This window comes from Artibeus jamaicensis, unplaced genomic scaffold, assembly GCF_021234435.1.
Source record: "Artibeus jamaicensis isolate MK-2021 breed Jamaican fruit bat unplaced genomic scaffold, CSHL_Jam_final scaffold_833, whole genome shotgun sequence".
Lineage (NCBI taxonomy): Eukaryota > Metazoa > Chordata > Mammalia > Chiroptera > Phyllostomidae > Artibeus > Artibeus jamaicensis.
This window is the reverse complement of record NW_026522056.1, coordinates 10014232-10029574: the sequence shown is the minus strand read 5'-3', so window position 1 is coordinate 10029574 and position 15343 is coordinate 10014232. Positions and strand designations below refer to the sequence as shown.

General features: G+C 38.9%; 1 non-coding gene across 1 annotated transcript; it reads left to right on the top strand.

Moving 5' to 3' along the window:
- The first annotated feature begins 14796 nt into the window (after positions 1-14796).
- LOC119065063 (U6 spliceosomal RNA) lies at positions 14797-14901 on the top strand. Its single transcript, XR_005085535.1, has one exon. It is a non-coding gene; the product is annotated as a U6 spliceosomal RNA (small nuclear RNA).
- The last annotated feature ends 442 nt before the right edge of the window (positions 14902-15343 follow it).

The following is a 15343-nucleotide window of genomic DNA, read 5'->3' as shown; positions in this document are numbered from 1 at the left end:
AAATTATCAGCATGAGTCAGTCTTATTACAGATGAACAGTTTTTCACTAATGTATTTAACTCAAGTTCTTCTTGTTCTAATGAATTAACTGCACTTAAGTGGCCTACAGCTGAGAAGTTGCTTGGGGAAAATGGCTTGGATACAAATCTCATCTGTAATTACCCCTTTAAAACACTGGATTCTTGTGGAATATTTAAATCACGGATTCTTTCCAATTCCATTGTCAGAACATCTTAAAGGAATGTAAATATCTTGTGATTAAAAAAAAATCCCAGCAATATGCAAGGCATGCACAGATGACCATTTGGGATAAGCAAAAACAAACACAAAGGTCTTTATAATTGGGATCTTTCCCTGCTTTAAGCTGTGAATGCTGAATTACTGTGCAACTTAATGACTTTACCATAGAAAATAGCAGCTGATGACTATCTCCCCAGGTAGAAAATCATATTGCAGATCAGCTCTAAATCCTGTGAAGTCAAACGCCCATTTTTGATTTATCCACAGTTTGTAGAAAGAAGATACACATGTTTAAAGTGATCCTTGGGAGTTAATATCAGAAGTGCCATAAGATCATCTCATGTGCCGTTCATCATCTAGTGATTTGAACAGCATTTGGGAGCCTTGTGTCACTTTGCTGAAGAAGAGCCTATAAATAAGCACTGCTTAAAGTGCTCTGCCTATGAGCTAACAATGTTAATAATGTCTAGAGTAAGAGCCGAGAACCTACAATTTCCTTTCGTCAGTGAGCACAGATACAGAGCTCTCACTTGCACTATTCTGTTGTAAGAGGGCTCAGACAGGTCCTCCTGACCTTTTTCATGAAAAGGACCCACTGTCGATGACTCTGAAGTTAAAACATAGATTCTGTCCAAAAGTGGCGGAGACCTTAACAGAACATTGTATCCATTTCAAGTTCACTATGTTAAGAGAGATGTCTGAAAACTGGACGGAGGCCAGTAACAAAAGCAAGAGAGACGGTTAAATGGCGCAGAAAAATAATAGTTCCTAAAATGTCTCAAGGACTTGGAGTTCTCATTCTGAAGGAGTTGGGAGCTGAAAAGTTCTTTAGAAATAGTCTTCATTTTCATGACAAGATATTATAAAGGTAGATAGAGAGGTTGTTCATGGAGATAGCCCGTAATACATGTGAGATTAGACAGAGCATGAGGAAAACATGCTCTCTGCTTTGGAAGGTTTTTACACGCAGGAGAAGGCCACGGAGGGTGGTAAGACGCCTTTTCTTGCCTGTTGCTTGAAAAATCAGAGGCAGGACTGGCTCTCACTGGGCCATCTCCATTTTGCAGTCTTGGTATGATTTCCCTGAGACACTTATTCTTGGCCCTTACTAGAGACTTAGTAGTTGTGATCCTGTTTTTCTAATTTTGCCCAGGGGGGGTATTTTTTCTACTAATTTTCCATCTGATTAGCAGAGGCTGAAAACATCTGGTGTAGCTTTATTGACGTACGGGACTCCGAAATTCCACATATCTGCCCTGAACAGCACAAACTACATACTTCTGAACACTGACTTCATTCATTTTGCCTACTGTGGACTAGCAACAGAAATATCTTTAACTTACTGGGCAACTGAATTTCCTTTGTGACTGCTTTTGCCATGGAGTTAGATATATAGATTGTTAATATATTAGTGATTAAGTCTGCCTGCCCTACCTGACTCAATTCTCACCAGATAAAGACTTTTGACTAGACCATCGCACAATGTAATTAGTCAAATAGCTTTTATAAATGGGGAAGAAAAGGTACCAATTTATCTCTTTGAGTGAAAGGCATGTAAAGATCACTCTGAATAAAGAATATATATGTGTTTATAAAACAGTTATTGAATGAATGAGTGGACTGTGGTTTAAAAGTAGTGTTGTAAACATGCAAATTACTCTCAAATCACACACCATGGTGAGAAGTTTATATTGGCTGTTGCTGTGATTTTTGCCTTTTCTCAGTGGGTCAGCAGAGCGTTTTGGGTCCACAAAGACATTTTTTCTTCATCTTACATTGGTAATCAACTCCAGCTTTCCTTTACCCATAACCATGGATTATGAGCCACAGCAGTCAAGAATACATGCTTACTATTAAAAAACTACTCTGTAGGGAGAGCTCAAGTGTAATTCCATAAATGATTAATCCAGTACTCCCACCGTATCTCCTGCACCTTATTGAATCATTGCACACTTTGAACTGCTCTGTGGTGTGGTTAACAAATCTTTAACCATGTCCCAAAGTATTACTCATAATTTAGTCTGAAACACTTAGCAATTTCATAAAGTTTTGCATTCTGGCTCCAAAGTGAACCGTTAGAACAGAACTGAAATGTTAAATGTGTTTTATGGAAGTAGAAGTGACGTGAATTCATACATTACTAAACATTTTTATACTTTTTCCCATTTAACCATTAATGCTTTCTTCCTGCATGGCCATTAATTTTTGTTGTAGCCAACAGATATTAAGCCCCTTCCTGCTCACTTACAATGAAGCTGACAGATATGATGGAATAAAAATATGGAAGAAGCTTTTATACAGATCTATTTGGTGTCCTGGAATAGTTAAATGTTACTGTTAATAATCTTGCGGGGGCAGAATTCAGAATGCAGAGGAAATTGCACTACTTGCTAGCTAGGCAAGCTCTCCCCTACGGGTTGAAAGGATAAATTATTTTAGAGGAGAGGGTAAATGCCAGAAAGCCGTCATGAAATCCTATGTCTATCAGTCAGCCATTGAGCTGATTCTCTCCTTCCCTTGTCCCCGGTTCCATTTCTACCACTTTCTTTTCATTCCCAGTCTCAGATCGTTCAATCAATTTCACACCCTTTACTCCCCTCCTGGCCCAGCTTCCTTTCCCGGGGTGCTGACTGTCAGTACATCCGCCCCTTTGAGTGGACACACCTGTTCCTTTTGTTGCTGCTCCATGCAGATGAGTTGACTACAGAGGAGTAGGAATAATGAGAACTGTGACTGAGATCCGTACCATTGTTCTGTATCCATCTACTGCACAGCTTGCTTCTTGGGCTATAATTTACAATCTTAAATTAGAAACTGTCTCCTGTTTGTCCCTGTGAATTAAAGATTAAAGAAAAATATTTGAAAACCATTTAAAAATAGAATCGTGTACAAAGTTTATGAAAACACTTTAGTCTTTTAAGAGGTGATATAGTTCACTTAGTATACTAGCTTTCTTCTGCTGCATAACTTACACTTATTATTTCACAGTTTCCATGGATAAGGAGGATGGGCTGTTTAAGATCTCACAAGGCTACAATCAAGGTGTCAGCCAGGCTTATCTGTCTGTGGCTTGGGTCCTCTTCTAAGCTCATGCAGTGGTTGGCAGAATTAATTTCCTTGTGCTTGTAGGAAAGAACCTCTAGCTCCTAAAGGCTCCCTCCCTCAAACCCTGATGGAAATTAACTGCATCATCTAGGCTTCTTTTTAAAAAATATTTATTTATTTATTTTTAGAGAGAGGAGACGGGAAGGAAAAAGAATGGGAGAGAAACACCAGTGTGTGGCTGTCTCTCATGTGTCCCCCCACTGGGGACCTGGCCTGCAACCCAGGCATGTGGCCTGAGCGGGAATCGAACTGGTGACCCTTTGCTTCCCAGGCCTGTGCTCAATCCACTGAGCTACACAAGCCAGGGCTACCTAGGCTTCTTAATGGACAGAAAGAGAGTATTTCTCTGACACTTCCCATCTCTGAACCTCTGGGCCCTCTTTTAATGATTCATCTGAAAAGGCTGAGTTCACTCAAAATAATCACTTTCTTGATAAACTTAGAAGTCAATCAACTAAGGATTTTAATTACATCCACAAAAATCCCTCAGCCATGTCATGTGACATAACAGAGTCATGGGGAGGATATCCCATCACTTTGCATGTTCCATTGGTCAGAAGCAAGTTATAGGTCCCACCACATTCAAGCCCACATCATTCTAATGAGGGTCTGAATCATTAGAGGTAATTTTAGATTCCTTCCAACCACAAATAGGAATCAAGAAGTTCAATACTTACCTCTTCCCAGCCATCCTTGCAGTGACTGCACCTTTCCAAAAAGAGCCACGTCAATTATTTCTGTCCTTCACGTCATCAGGAATGACCTCAATGTCAATTTTCATAACGACTCCCGTTATGCTCACATTTATTTTATTTATTCAATTCTAAACATTCCTTTTTTCTGAGCGTGCCCCAAGCTGTGCACTTTTCCTGTCCTAATCCTCATCACCAAGCAGGAATGAAAACTGAATCGAAAACCTCGAATGCAGCTCTCCCCTCTCTTCCCTCAGACTCTGCCCGTCATTCTCATGCCCTGATTCTGACTTGACTGCAGACTGAGAAAGGCCCTATGATTTCCAGTGTATCAGCTGCCTCTGACTCTCCCCTCTCTCATTTCCCAAACTTGTCTAAACTACTTCGTTTATTACCTCAATCACTTTCTCACTAACATCCTCAATTACCTTGAAACCCAGTTATTTCCACCGTACCTGACCTTCATAATCCCAGCTTTATATTCTCTTCAAACCCCTAGGCTGTTTAATGCTGGCGAAGAAAATCAACCAAATGTGCCTTCTAAAGTCATTACAAACTCAGTAGTCAAGGCTCTTAATTACCTCACCGATTTAACTTTTATTTGTTCTCTCTCCCACTCCTCTCAGAGACTCTGTCTTTGGCGTTATTTTCAGACCTCCTACCTAAACTCTATATCCTTTAATCTAATAGAAGATCCTATGTTTTACACAGAAAGTTGAAGCCTTCAGGAACAAACAGCCTAACCCTTTGCATACAATATGTATCCTTAACTTCACTTATTGTCTGCCATGTCCCCTAAGATAATCATTATTCTCTTTCTTTCAATTTAGTCACCTTCCCTTCCCTTCTTAACACTTACTTTTTTATTCGACTATGTTATCTACCAGATGAGAATACAACACACCCATTTTTTCTTATCACTGTAGCTCTAGTCCATGCCCTAACCCCATTCATTGAATCTGTAGAAATAACATCCTGGTCTCTCTGTATCTACCACTGTCAGAATACTGCCTAAACTAAAAACATCATTATGCCATTTCTTAAAGACCTTCAAGAATTTCCCTTTGCTTCTAAAACAAAAGTACACTTTTAGCATTGTATACAGCCTCTTCCAAATATATGTTCGCATTTAATGCTCTAGTATTACTTCCTGTCCTCTCGCTGTATGTTCTACTGCTACTGAACAACACCCTTCACCTTAAATTGTGTGAGAGATGGCAATATGTGTTCAAAGTCTGTGTTGTTCTTCTTTTGAATAGGATAATACTGCCCTGCTCCATTATGCTGTTTGATCATACGATTTTCTTTAGCCAGTAGAATGTGGTGAAAGTAACAATTTCCACTTGAAACCAGAATCCTTCAGAGCCATTGGCTCATTTAGCCATTCACACTTTTCCCCTCTGCCACCAGCCTGGCCTGTTCTGGCCGAGCTTCTCCTCAGTAAAGAGTATGTGGAGCAGAGCCATAGCCCATTAACAATGGAAGGTAATGCAACTGAGACATAAACCTTGATTATTATCAGCCTCTAATGTGTAGGGGTTGTTTGTTATTGTAGCATAGTGTGAGCAACTCTAACATGAAACATGGACTTGACAGGACTCAACAGGACTCAAATATGTAGCTCTGATTTCTAAGACAAATAAATCGAGGAATCATGTTTTATCACTATTTTTCTATCCTCCATTTTTCAATAGCTCAGAAGTTGAATATTATACCTAGTAAACTTATGGGTTTAGGGAAATAAAGAGGAAAAGAAGAATATTGAGGGCATGATTGCTATTGGGTCTATTTGACAAAGTACTAGAGGACAAAAGATGAGAGCAGAAAGGAACCAACCCATTTGCACAGAACTGAAAGGATTATAGAAAATCCAAAATTATGAGACTTGCACAGTTTGAAGATACAATTGATTGCCATTTCTAACTTGTAAGATATAAAATCTAGAAGGTCCATGGCCACCAAGGGCCAATTAAAACAGCCTAATGGCACCGTCCAAATTTAGGTTGCTGCCAACACACTTCCTGATAAAAATTCTGAATCCATGCAGAGAATGTAGTTAATCTGGGGCCCCAGATATTTTACAGATAGGAAGCAGACTTAGGATGCTCTTGATTCTCTAAGGAGGATGCAGTGTCCAATATCACCTGCAGCTGTGGCTAATTATAACAAAAGGAAGATAAAGGATCCACAAAGAGTGAAGCCAGAGGTTGCCCAGGACGATGACGAGGAGAGCTATTCCTGGGTTGTAGAACTTTGGGGGAAAATCCAGAAAAACTTCAGGTTTCCAGGCTAGGAACCCTCTACAACTTTTTAAAAACAGTTAAAAATTATTTTATTTAAACTTTATTTATTATTTTTAAATTTAATTTTTTATCATTTATGCTATTATGGTTGTCCCATTTTCCCCCTTTGTTCCCCTCCACCCAGCCCTTCCCTCACTTCTATAATCAGTCCCTTCACCATTGTCCATGTCCATGGGTTCTTCATAGTTATTCTTTGACTAATCCCTTCACCTTCTTTCAATCGGTCCCCCCTCCCCTCTCTCCTTCCCTTTTATAGCTGTCAGTCTGTTCCATGATTCTATGCCTTTGGTTCTATTTTGCTCATTACATTATTTCACTCATTAGATCCCTCTCATAAGAGAGATCATATTGTATTTGCCTTTTATTAACTGATTTATTTCACATAGCATAATAGCCTTCAGTTCCATCCACCCTGATGCAAAAGGTAGTAAGTCTTTTTTTTTATTTGTATTTCCAATGCATATATTCCATTGTGTAAATACACCAGAGTTTCTTTTATGTACTTATCTACTGATGGGCCCTGAAGCTTTTTCCAAATCTCGGCTATTGTAAATTGTGTTGCTATGAAAAGGTGGTGCATAAGTACTTTTGAACTGGTGTTTTGGGATTCTTAGGGTATATTCCCAGAAGTGGTCAAAAGAAAGTTCTATTTTTAATTTTTTGAGGAAATTCCATACTGCCTTCCATAGTGGCTCTACCAGTCTGCATTGCCACTGACAGTGCATGAGGATTCCCTTTTCACCCCAACCTCGCCAGCACTTGTTAGTTAATTTATTAATAATAGCCATTTTGGCAGGGGTGAGGTGATGTCTCATTGTGCTTTTAATTTGCATCTCTCTGGTGGCTAGTGATGCTGAATATTTTTTCATATGTCTCTGGGTTTTAACAACTTCTAACCCATGACATTTTTGGATGGCTATTGACCAGCAACTAATGTGTCTCCTTTTCAAATGGGAGGGTATATTTTAGTTACCATCTCCCTGACCCACTATTACATATTAGATATAAGAAAATGGGATTTATTTTTTTAGTTCACAGGTCACTGAATCAAGAAGAGCTATCTCCAGATTTGGTGATGTCTGTAGACATCACCAAAAGATCCTAGATTTCAAGCCTGAATGAGACTTTTGGGTTGTCTCCCTTGAAAAGAGTAAGTGAACTTAGTGTACAGAGGGAGAAAAGTGATTATTTGTGATCAAGACACTGGTATTTTATTTGTTTGAAATATTTGCTACTGCTCTATGTAGATGATTATATATGTCTCTACTTCAGTGATTTTCCTTGGCCAGTGAAATATGAGAGAAAATAAGCTCTGTAATTTCCCCAAGTAGCTTTAAGAGCCATTGTGTCATTTGATTATTTGTTCTTTTCCCTCTTCTTTGAGGCAGGTGTTTCTTGGGTGAGGTTTGCTTTTTCAGCCTGGGGCTTGAATGAAGAAGATTAGAAGGAAAGATGCAGCCAAATGCAATGGACATTAATGTGAGCAAAACAAACAAACCTTGAAACTGAAATTTGCCATAGTACAATCTAATGAAAGCTGATTTATACACCTTTTTTGTGTCTTCACATCGATGCTTTCTTTGTCTGCAATTCCATTTCTGGCATTCTTTGTCTCCCTATTTCATGCATATTATTTAAAACTTAACTCAGTCTAGAAAGTTTTCTTTGAACTCCCATGCTTGGGAAAAGAGCCCCCATAGGCTTCCATAGCACCCCTGTATATACACCTTTACTTTTAAGCCCACCAAATAATATGAAAATTGTCAGTTATGCAAAGACAGGAAAAATGGCTTTACTCATCATAGTACTCATCCAAAATAGCACTGTGCCTGTGATGGCTTTGTGATATGTCACCTTGGCTAGGATGAACTAGATTCTCCAGAATTTGCTTTTTGTATATTTCCTGGTAGGGCAGGCCACCTGAGAGAGTCTTGGGGAATTCAGAAGGCAGAGGAGAAGTAGCATCTGTTTCATAGGTTACATATGATGAGGTCTGCCTGGAAAAGTCCAGCCATTGTTAATGTAAAGAGAACAATTTGAGCAACATTGATATAACCTGGCAGTCAAGGTGAATGGACTTGAATATGAATGTGTAAACAATGACGACTTCACTGTATTAGTCAGTGGGGGTGGTAGGTGCTGTTGAGTGAGCATGTATACTGTGTGGTTGTCACATTCAAAATGACTGAGTGAGCAGAGCAACAAATCTGTATCAAATTTTGAGTTAACCTTAAACATTCCACTGTGGAAATGACTCAGATGACTTAGAAGGCTTTTGGGGATGACGCAATGAGTGTAGAGCCAATAAAAGTGTGGCACAAATGCTTAAAGAATCTGTTGAAAGTGACCCATATTCTGAAAAGCCTGCAACAAGCAGAATATCTGAGAATATTTAACATGTACAGGCTGCAATCAACAAAGACTGGTGACTGACAGTGTGAAAACTAAAAGCTGACCTGTGGATTCCAAAAGTTACTGTGTGCAAGACTTTGATGCAGGATCTTGGCATAAAATGTGTCCTGGCAAAAATCATTCTGCAGCTTCTGCTACCAGAATAGAAGGAACATCATAATGCAGTTGCTAATGACTTGATTTAAACTGCTACCAATGAACAAGACTTCCTCAAGAATATCATAACCGGGAATGAATCATTGGTCTACAGCTACATGTATGATCCAGAAACAAAGGCCCAGTGTATGTTGCCTAGTTATCCATGACTGAAGAATACATAGCAAAGTCACAGCAAGATCAAGACCATGCTAACACTGTTTTTCCATGGGGAAGGTGTTGTCAATCATGAGCACACCCCTCCAGTTCAAACAATTAATGAGGAGTACTACCTCAATATTTTTCATTGGTAGAGAGATGCAATATGATGAAAATGGCTACAGCTATGGCACAACTGGTGATTGGCAGCTTCATCATAACAATACGTCTGCTCATGCATCATGTCTCGTGTGGTTTTCTGGTGAAACATCAAATCACCCAGATGACTCAACCCAGATTTGACACCCTGCAACTTCTGGCTTTTCCCAAAATTAAAGCCACCTTTGAAATGGAAGAGATTTCACGTGCAGTCTGAAATAGGGCACGTGAAATAGGGCAGCTGGTGGCAATTCCAACGAAGGATTTTGCAGAGTGTTTTGAGCAGTGCAAGAAATGCTGGGAGAACTCTATAAGGTCCCTAGGTGCCTACTTTGAAGGGGACTGAGGAATAATTGTCCTATGTATAACGTTTCTTGTATCTTGTGTCTTTTTCAATAGATGTCTTTATTTTTCATAGGACATGACTGGATACTTTCTGGACATGGCTAAGCTGCTGATTCACTTGGATTCACATGAAGCGGCAGCTGGGCCTGGAATTGTTCTTCAGCTTCTTTGACTTCTGCACCAGGTATGAGTGTTTGTGTGTGTGTGTGTGTGTGTGTGTGTGTGTGTGTGTGTAGCTCTGTTATGAAGGGTATGTAAGATGTCCTCATTACCAAGGTAAGAGAAATAAGAGCAAATATGGGATTCAGTCTGCTGTCATGGGGGGCCTGTTCTTTATGTCCTGGATTCCAGTCTGCTTGTGATCTTCCCTTCAGACTGTCTTATGGACTTCAAGTTCCAGCATCAGATGCAGAGACAACATCCTTATAGAGACTTGACTGCTTAACCTGCTCCCCAACCTTTGTTACCCAATTCTCTAGAACACACACACATATTATATAGATATCTAGACATATCTTCTCCTGGTTCTGCCTCTCTGGTTGAACCCTGACTGATATGGTACCTGGAAAACAGCTACTTACTTGTCAACTTTACTCAACTGTTTAAAAGGCAACTTAGAGTCATTATGGACTATAAATTTTCACTGATTACCCAAACTTAGCCCTCTCAATGAACAGCAGGCACAACCGTTCATCCTATTCATCCTATTATACAACTGGTAAAAACAGATCTCTTCCTTTAAGTCTCCTTTCCTTCTAGTCTTCATATGTATTCAGTAACTAAATCCTATGAACTATACCTCTCAAGTACCTCCCAGATTAATTCACCATGCTCCATCTGCTACTGAGAACTTGGCCTAAGCTACTCATTGTGCCTGGAGTGGACCACCTCAAGAGCCACCCAATTCTTCCAGTGTGCACAGTGGGCTAGTCTTCAGTCAGTTCTCTATTTTGCAACATAGTGATGTTTTCTGAAAACAATTATGATCACTCAGGGACATGGACAACAGTGTGGTGACTGCAGGGGGGAGGGGGATGGCTGGAGGTGGAAGAGGGTATGGGGAGATAAATGGTAATGGAAAAATACAATAAAAATAAAATAAAACTGCACAGATACATGCCAAATGTTAACTGTCATTATCCTAGATTATAGGCCTATGGGTAACTTTTTATATGATGTCAGTTTTTCTATACTTTCCAGATTTTGGAATAAAATGCTGCTTTAAAAATTAAAAAACAATTCTGATCATATTGACCTCTGCTTAAAGCACTATCATGCCTTCCTATTGATCTTAAAAAAATGAGCATTTTTTAACCTACTTGACAATGACATTTGTGGGATCCTTCCCATGCATCTTTCCATCTGCAGCTTCATTTTGTTTTACTCAGCCCTCTTTTTCAATTCTTTGAGGGCTTCACACTCCAACCAACCAATGCAGGGCCAGTATACACACTATTTTATCTGTCTATAACACATCTCCATTCTCCACAACCTGGTCAACTTCTTTCCTTCCTTCACAAATCTGGACAATTATCAAACTTTGAAAAAAACATGAGAAATTTACATTGTTGTCCCCCAACACAAGTTGACATTATAAAATTATTCATAAAAAGTTTTCTCTTGGATCTTGAATTCAGATAATTTAGTTGGATTCTTGGATATAAAGTCAGCTAACTTTCTCTCTGGAATTTAATTTCAGATTTGTACATAACTCTCCTAAAATTTAGTCTTTGTTTATTATGGCACTCTCAAACACAAATTTTTGGTGAATAGGTTTTAAGTAATTAAGTTTAGAGGTAAAAGCACATAACAAATCATATACATAATACTTTAACAAGAACAAAGTGATTAATGATTTGTATTTTTCTGTACTTTGGTAAGCTCCTTGAGGGCAAGAAATTAATTTTGTTATTCATTTCAGCAAATGAAAGCATCTTGTACACTGTTTTGCACATGATAGATGTTCAATTAATGTTTGGTACATGCACTTTATTTCTATTATAGTATGTCTCACAGACTGTGTCTTTATTTTCTAGCTTGTTCATTTGTTGCCTACCATAAATAGAACTCAAGTTCATGAAGGAAGAAAGCTTGTCTACTTTGTTTACAGCTATAACATTAATTTTCTGAATAGCATTTACTGCTTAACAGATAGTTGTTAAATGAATAAATAGCATATGTAAAAAATATGGCATTTGGTAAGAACTCAATAAATTGAAAAATACATTTTAGGATACAAGTTCAAAGTAAGAAAAATTTGGCTAATTTCTACTGTATCTTCCCATTTATAGAGAAAAAGTTCTATTCAAGAAGAATATATTTTAGGAACTGAGAAACATCCATCACAAAAGTTTCCTAGACACTGCTATTTCTCTGCAATAGCAATTTTTATTATCCAGTGCAGCATAAAAAAATAGACTGTCATTGAATGACAAAAAGCATTATCCAAAGCATAGAAGGTGTCTTAGAAGGTAGGTTTAGACATACTGTAATATGATTACATTGTTTTGAAGTTTCATTACTTTTTCATCAGAATGGATATAAAACCTAGAATATTAATACAATGAAGATTGGCAGTTGATGACCCCACAGAGGCTGCTCCAAGTTGCTGAAAAGCATGGACTATGATACTTCCCAATTTCAGTCATTTGTAGGTGTCTTGTCCGTAACTAGGATTTGCAAGTGATGGTGCATGAATTCTCTCCAGTCATTGTTATTCAATGCCATCACCTACCATTGTCTGCCACCTTAAATGGGCTGTCTCATCTATCACACCTCCCCTGCCTATACTCAGTATCTGGACGACCCACAAAGCGTGTCAAATCAGCACTTTATTTGGTCCTTGAGAGGGTGCTGCTTCTGACATGATGAGAGTTCTTCCTCTCCCCACCACTCCCCATGATAATTTATAGTCCATTCTGCATTTGACTTTTGCAAATACCTTCTCTTGGATATAATGAGGCCCCCTGGGGTTGAAAGGTGAAAGGGGTTCAGAGTAATGCCATTTCCTTTTTTGATGCCTTTGCCTGAGTGCCTTCTGGGAGATTTAATACCAACTCTACTCCTCTGACGTGTATGACAATATAATATCCTCTGATTGCATCTTTTATATCTTTGTACAAGGAGGAAAAAAATTGTTACAGCAAGGCTACAAAAGTATACATATTACAGCTGAATATTCAGGTATTAAAATATGTTTTCCTGCTTTTTAGGAAAAGAAGAGCCTGGAAATTGCTTTTGTTTTTATTCAGTATTTCATCCACCATGGGTCTGAAGGTGTTGGAGTGTGTGATTTCACAGGTGTTTTAAAACATGGTGTTTAAAATACATGCCCAATGGATAGTTAAAAGGAATACCTTGAAATAGTGATACAAAAGTTCCTTCAAGTAAACAATGAATAAATCCATGTTATATCATTTTTAGTGCTATTAAGGGGAAAGTTAAAGGGGGATTAAATTGCCTTTTCTTCTAAACCAGCATCTGTTTTACTTTTTATCACTTTTATTCATTCATAGATGAGTAGAGTTGTGCCCAACCCATGCAGTATTTCCATTGGTGCATTTGTGGGTGTATGAAACTATGTGACTGCATAACTGTCCGAATTTGACCATCTGTATTAAAGGGTAGTCTTGCTGGTGGAAATGGGGTTCTTCCAATGTTGTGAGAAAAGCATTTCACCAACCACGCATTGGGGGCTGAAGGACGGTGGTAAGACTTATTGAAGCTGGAGCAAAATCAAAGGACTGTTCCCAGTCCAGTTCCGTCCCACCATGGAAGAAGTCCAGTCTTGTCTTTATCAATCCCAGAAGAAAGGCCAGGGTCCCGAACATTGGTGCCGTTGGTTTAGTCCACGTCAAAGCTTAGTCTACTTCAGCCTCTGCCCCCATCCAGCTAGCATGGTCTGTGCTTCCCCTGCACTCCGGCTGGTGCTGAACTGCTGTATTCAGGCTTGTGCTTGGAACCTGAACAGGGCCTGTGCTTGGGGCCTGTGTGTCTGCTGGGTCCTGTGTGGCTGCTAAGCCAACAAAGCTATTATGGAGCGGGAACACAGATAAATGGGCAAACAAACCTGCATTACTAGGAGAGGGAAAGAGAGAGGGAGAGAGAGGGAAGTGGGAGAGACAGGGACTTTGACTTTGGTAGGCTCTGATTATATCATCTTGGTCTTGGGAAAGACTAGGTGCTCTTTCAAACCAACCAATTCCCCAATCCTTCTTAGCTCTGTGCCGGATCTTATCTTTGACGATTCTGTTTCCTTGATCTTCCAGGCTTCTGCGTCCCTTATCCAATCCGATCCTTTTCCCAGCTAGACTCCTCCCCTCATGGGCGAGATCTTAGCTTCCACTGTGCAGGCCTCTTAGTAGAAGGACCTTCCTCAGCAGCATCTTGGCTTCCCCTGGGCAGAGCCCAGCAGAGGAATTTCCTATTTATTGGTTTGGTAATCCTGGCTAATGACCGGTAATGATCCTTCCTGCCTGGGGTGATTAGGTCCACAGGGCAGAGGATGCATCAGGCCCCTGGGGAGCATGTAAAGCCCAACACAGCAGGCTTATTGTCTGATTTAGCTCCCTCGTTTATTAGGCTTAATGTCTGATTCCCTTCCCTCCCATCCTCTGTTAATACTAACTAGCTACCTAGGCTAACAGCAGGAGCTTCTGCAGAACATGTTGTTTGCAGAATGCCAGGCACCCCATAGCCACTAAGTAAATATAAAAAACTAAATGCAACTGAAACTGGCTCTCAATCATTAAAAAAATAAAACTATTTTTTAAACATCCAACTGTCTTTCCAATGTGGTATAACTCATTCCTTTATTCCTGCTTGTAAAGAATCCATCATTTCCAGTAACCAATAATGGCATAAACCTGCTGATAAATGGCAATGGTCACATAAATAAATATGTAGGTTTTGTTTTATATAAAGATGATGTCATGTTCATGAGATATGTCCTCATAAGAACTCCTTTTTACCCAATTTTTCTCATGGAAAGACAGATAGCAGCACTTCTTTCTAGATGCCTGAACCAGAAATTTTATTCCTCTAAGGCTGGTTATTCCAGATGGAAGTGAAATATACTATTTTGGTTTGCAACATGTTCATAATCGACAAGTCCAACTGAAATAGTGCCCCGCACACTCCTTTGCCCATCAGTGTACCTGGCATTTGGCATCTAATTATATAAAAATGTCTATTAATTTGTATCTTTAAATAAGTACACATACACATAAAATGTAAAAAATATCAGTGCTTGCTTTGGCAACCCATGTACTGAAGCTGGAATGAGACAGAGAAGATTAGCTTGGCCCCTGCGCAACAATAACATGCAAATCCATGAAACATTCCATATTTTAAAAAACAAATAAAATAATGACATCAAAAATACCTACCTTCTCAGTAACTTTGTTATTGAATTCAGTCTCAGCCACAGAACTACACAGAAACAATATACTTGAGAAAGGAAGAGATATAGTTATTTTTATTTGTATCCTCTTGGTCCTTAAAGAGCTTATTGATAATAGTATAAGCAAAGCTATACACATAGTTCTCTTGAGCTTAATATGAAGCTTTAGGATAAAATTAAGTGACAAAAATACATAAAATGTAATAGACTTAAAAATTAATAACTAAAATCATTTTTTTGAGTGTGTGATGGGTAGGAGCATTAATAGTCTCAAAAAAGTAAGAGATAATAATTTTACCCATCCTTATTCTATTTTCTCATCTTTCTTGGCCATAAACTGAAAAGTTATAATATAGCCAATTAAAACACATTACACTCAAAATCAATAATGA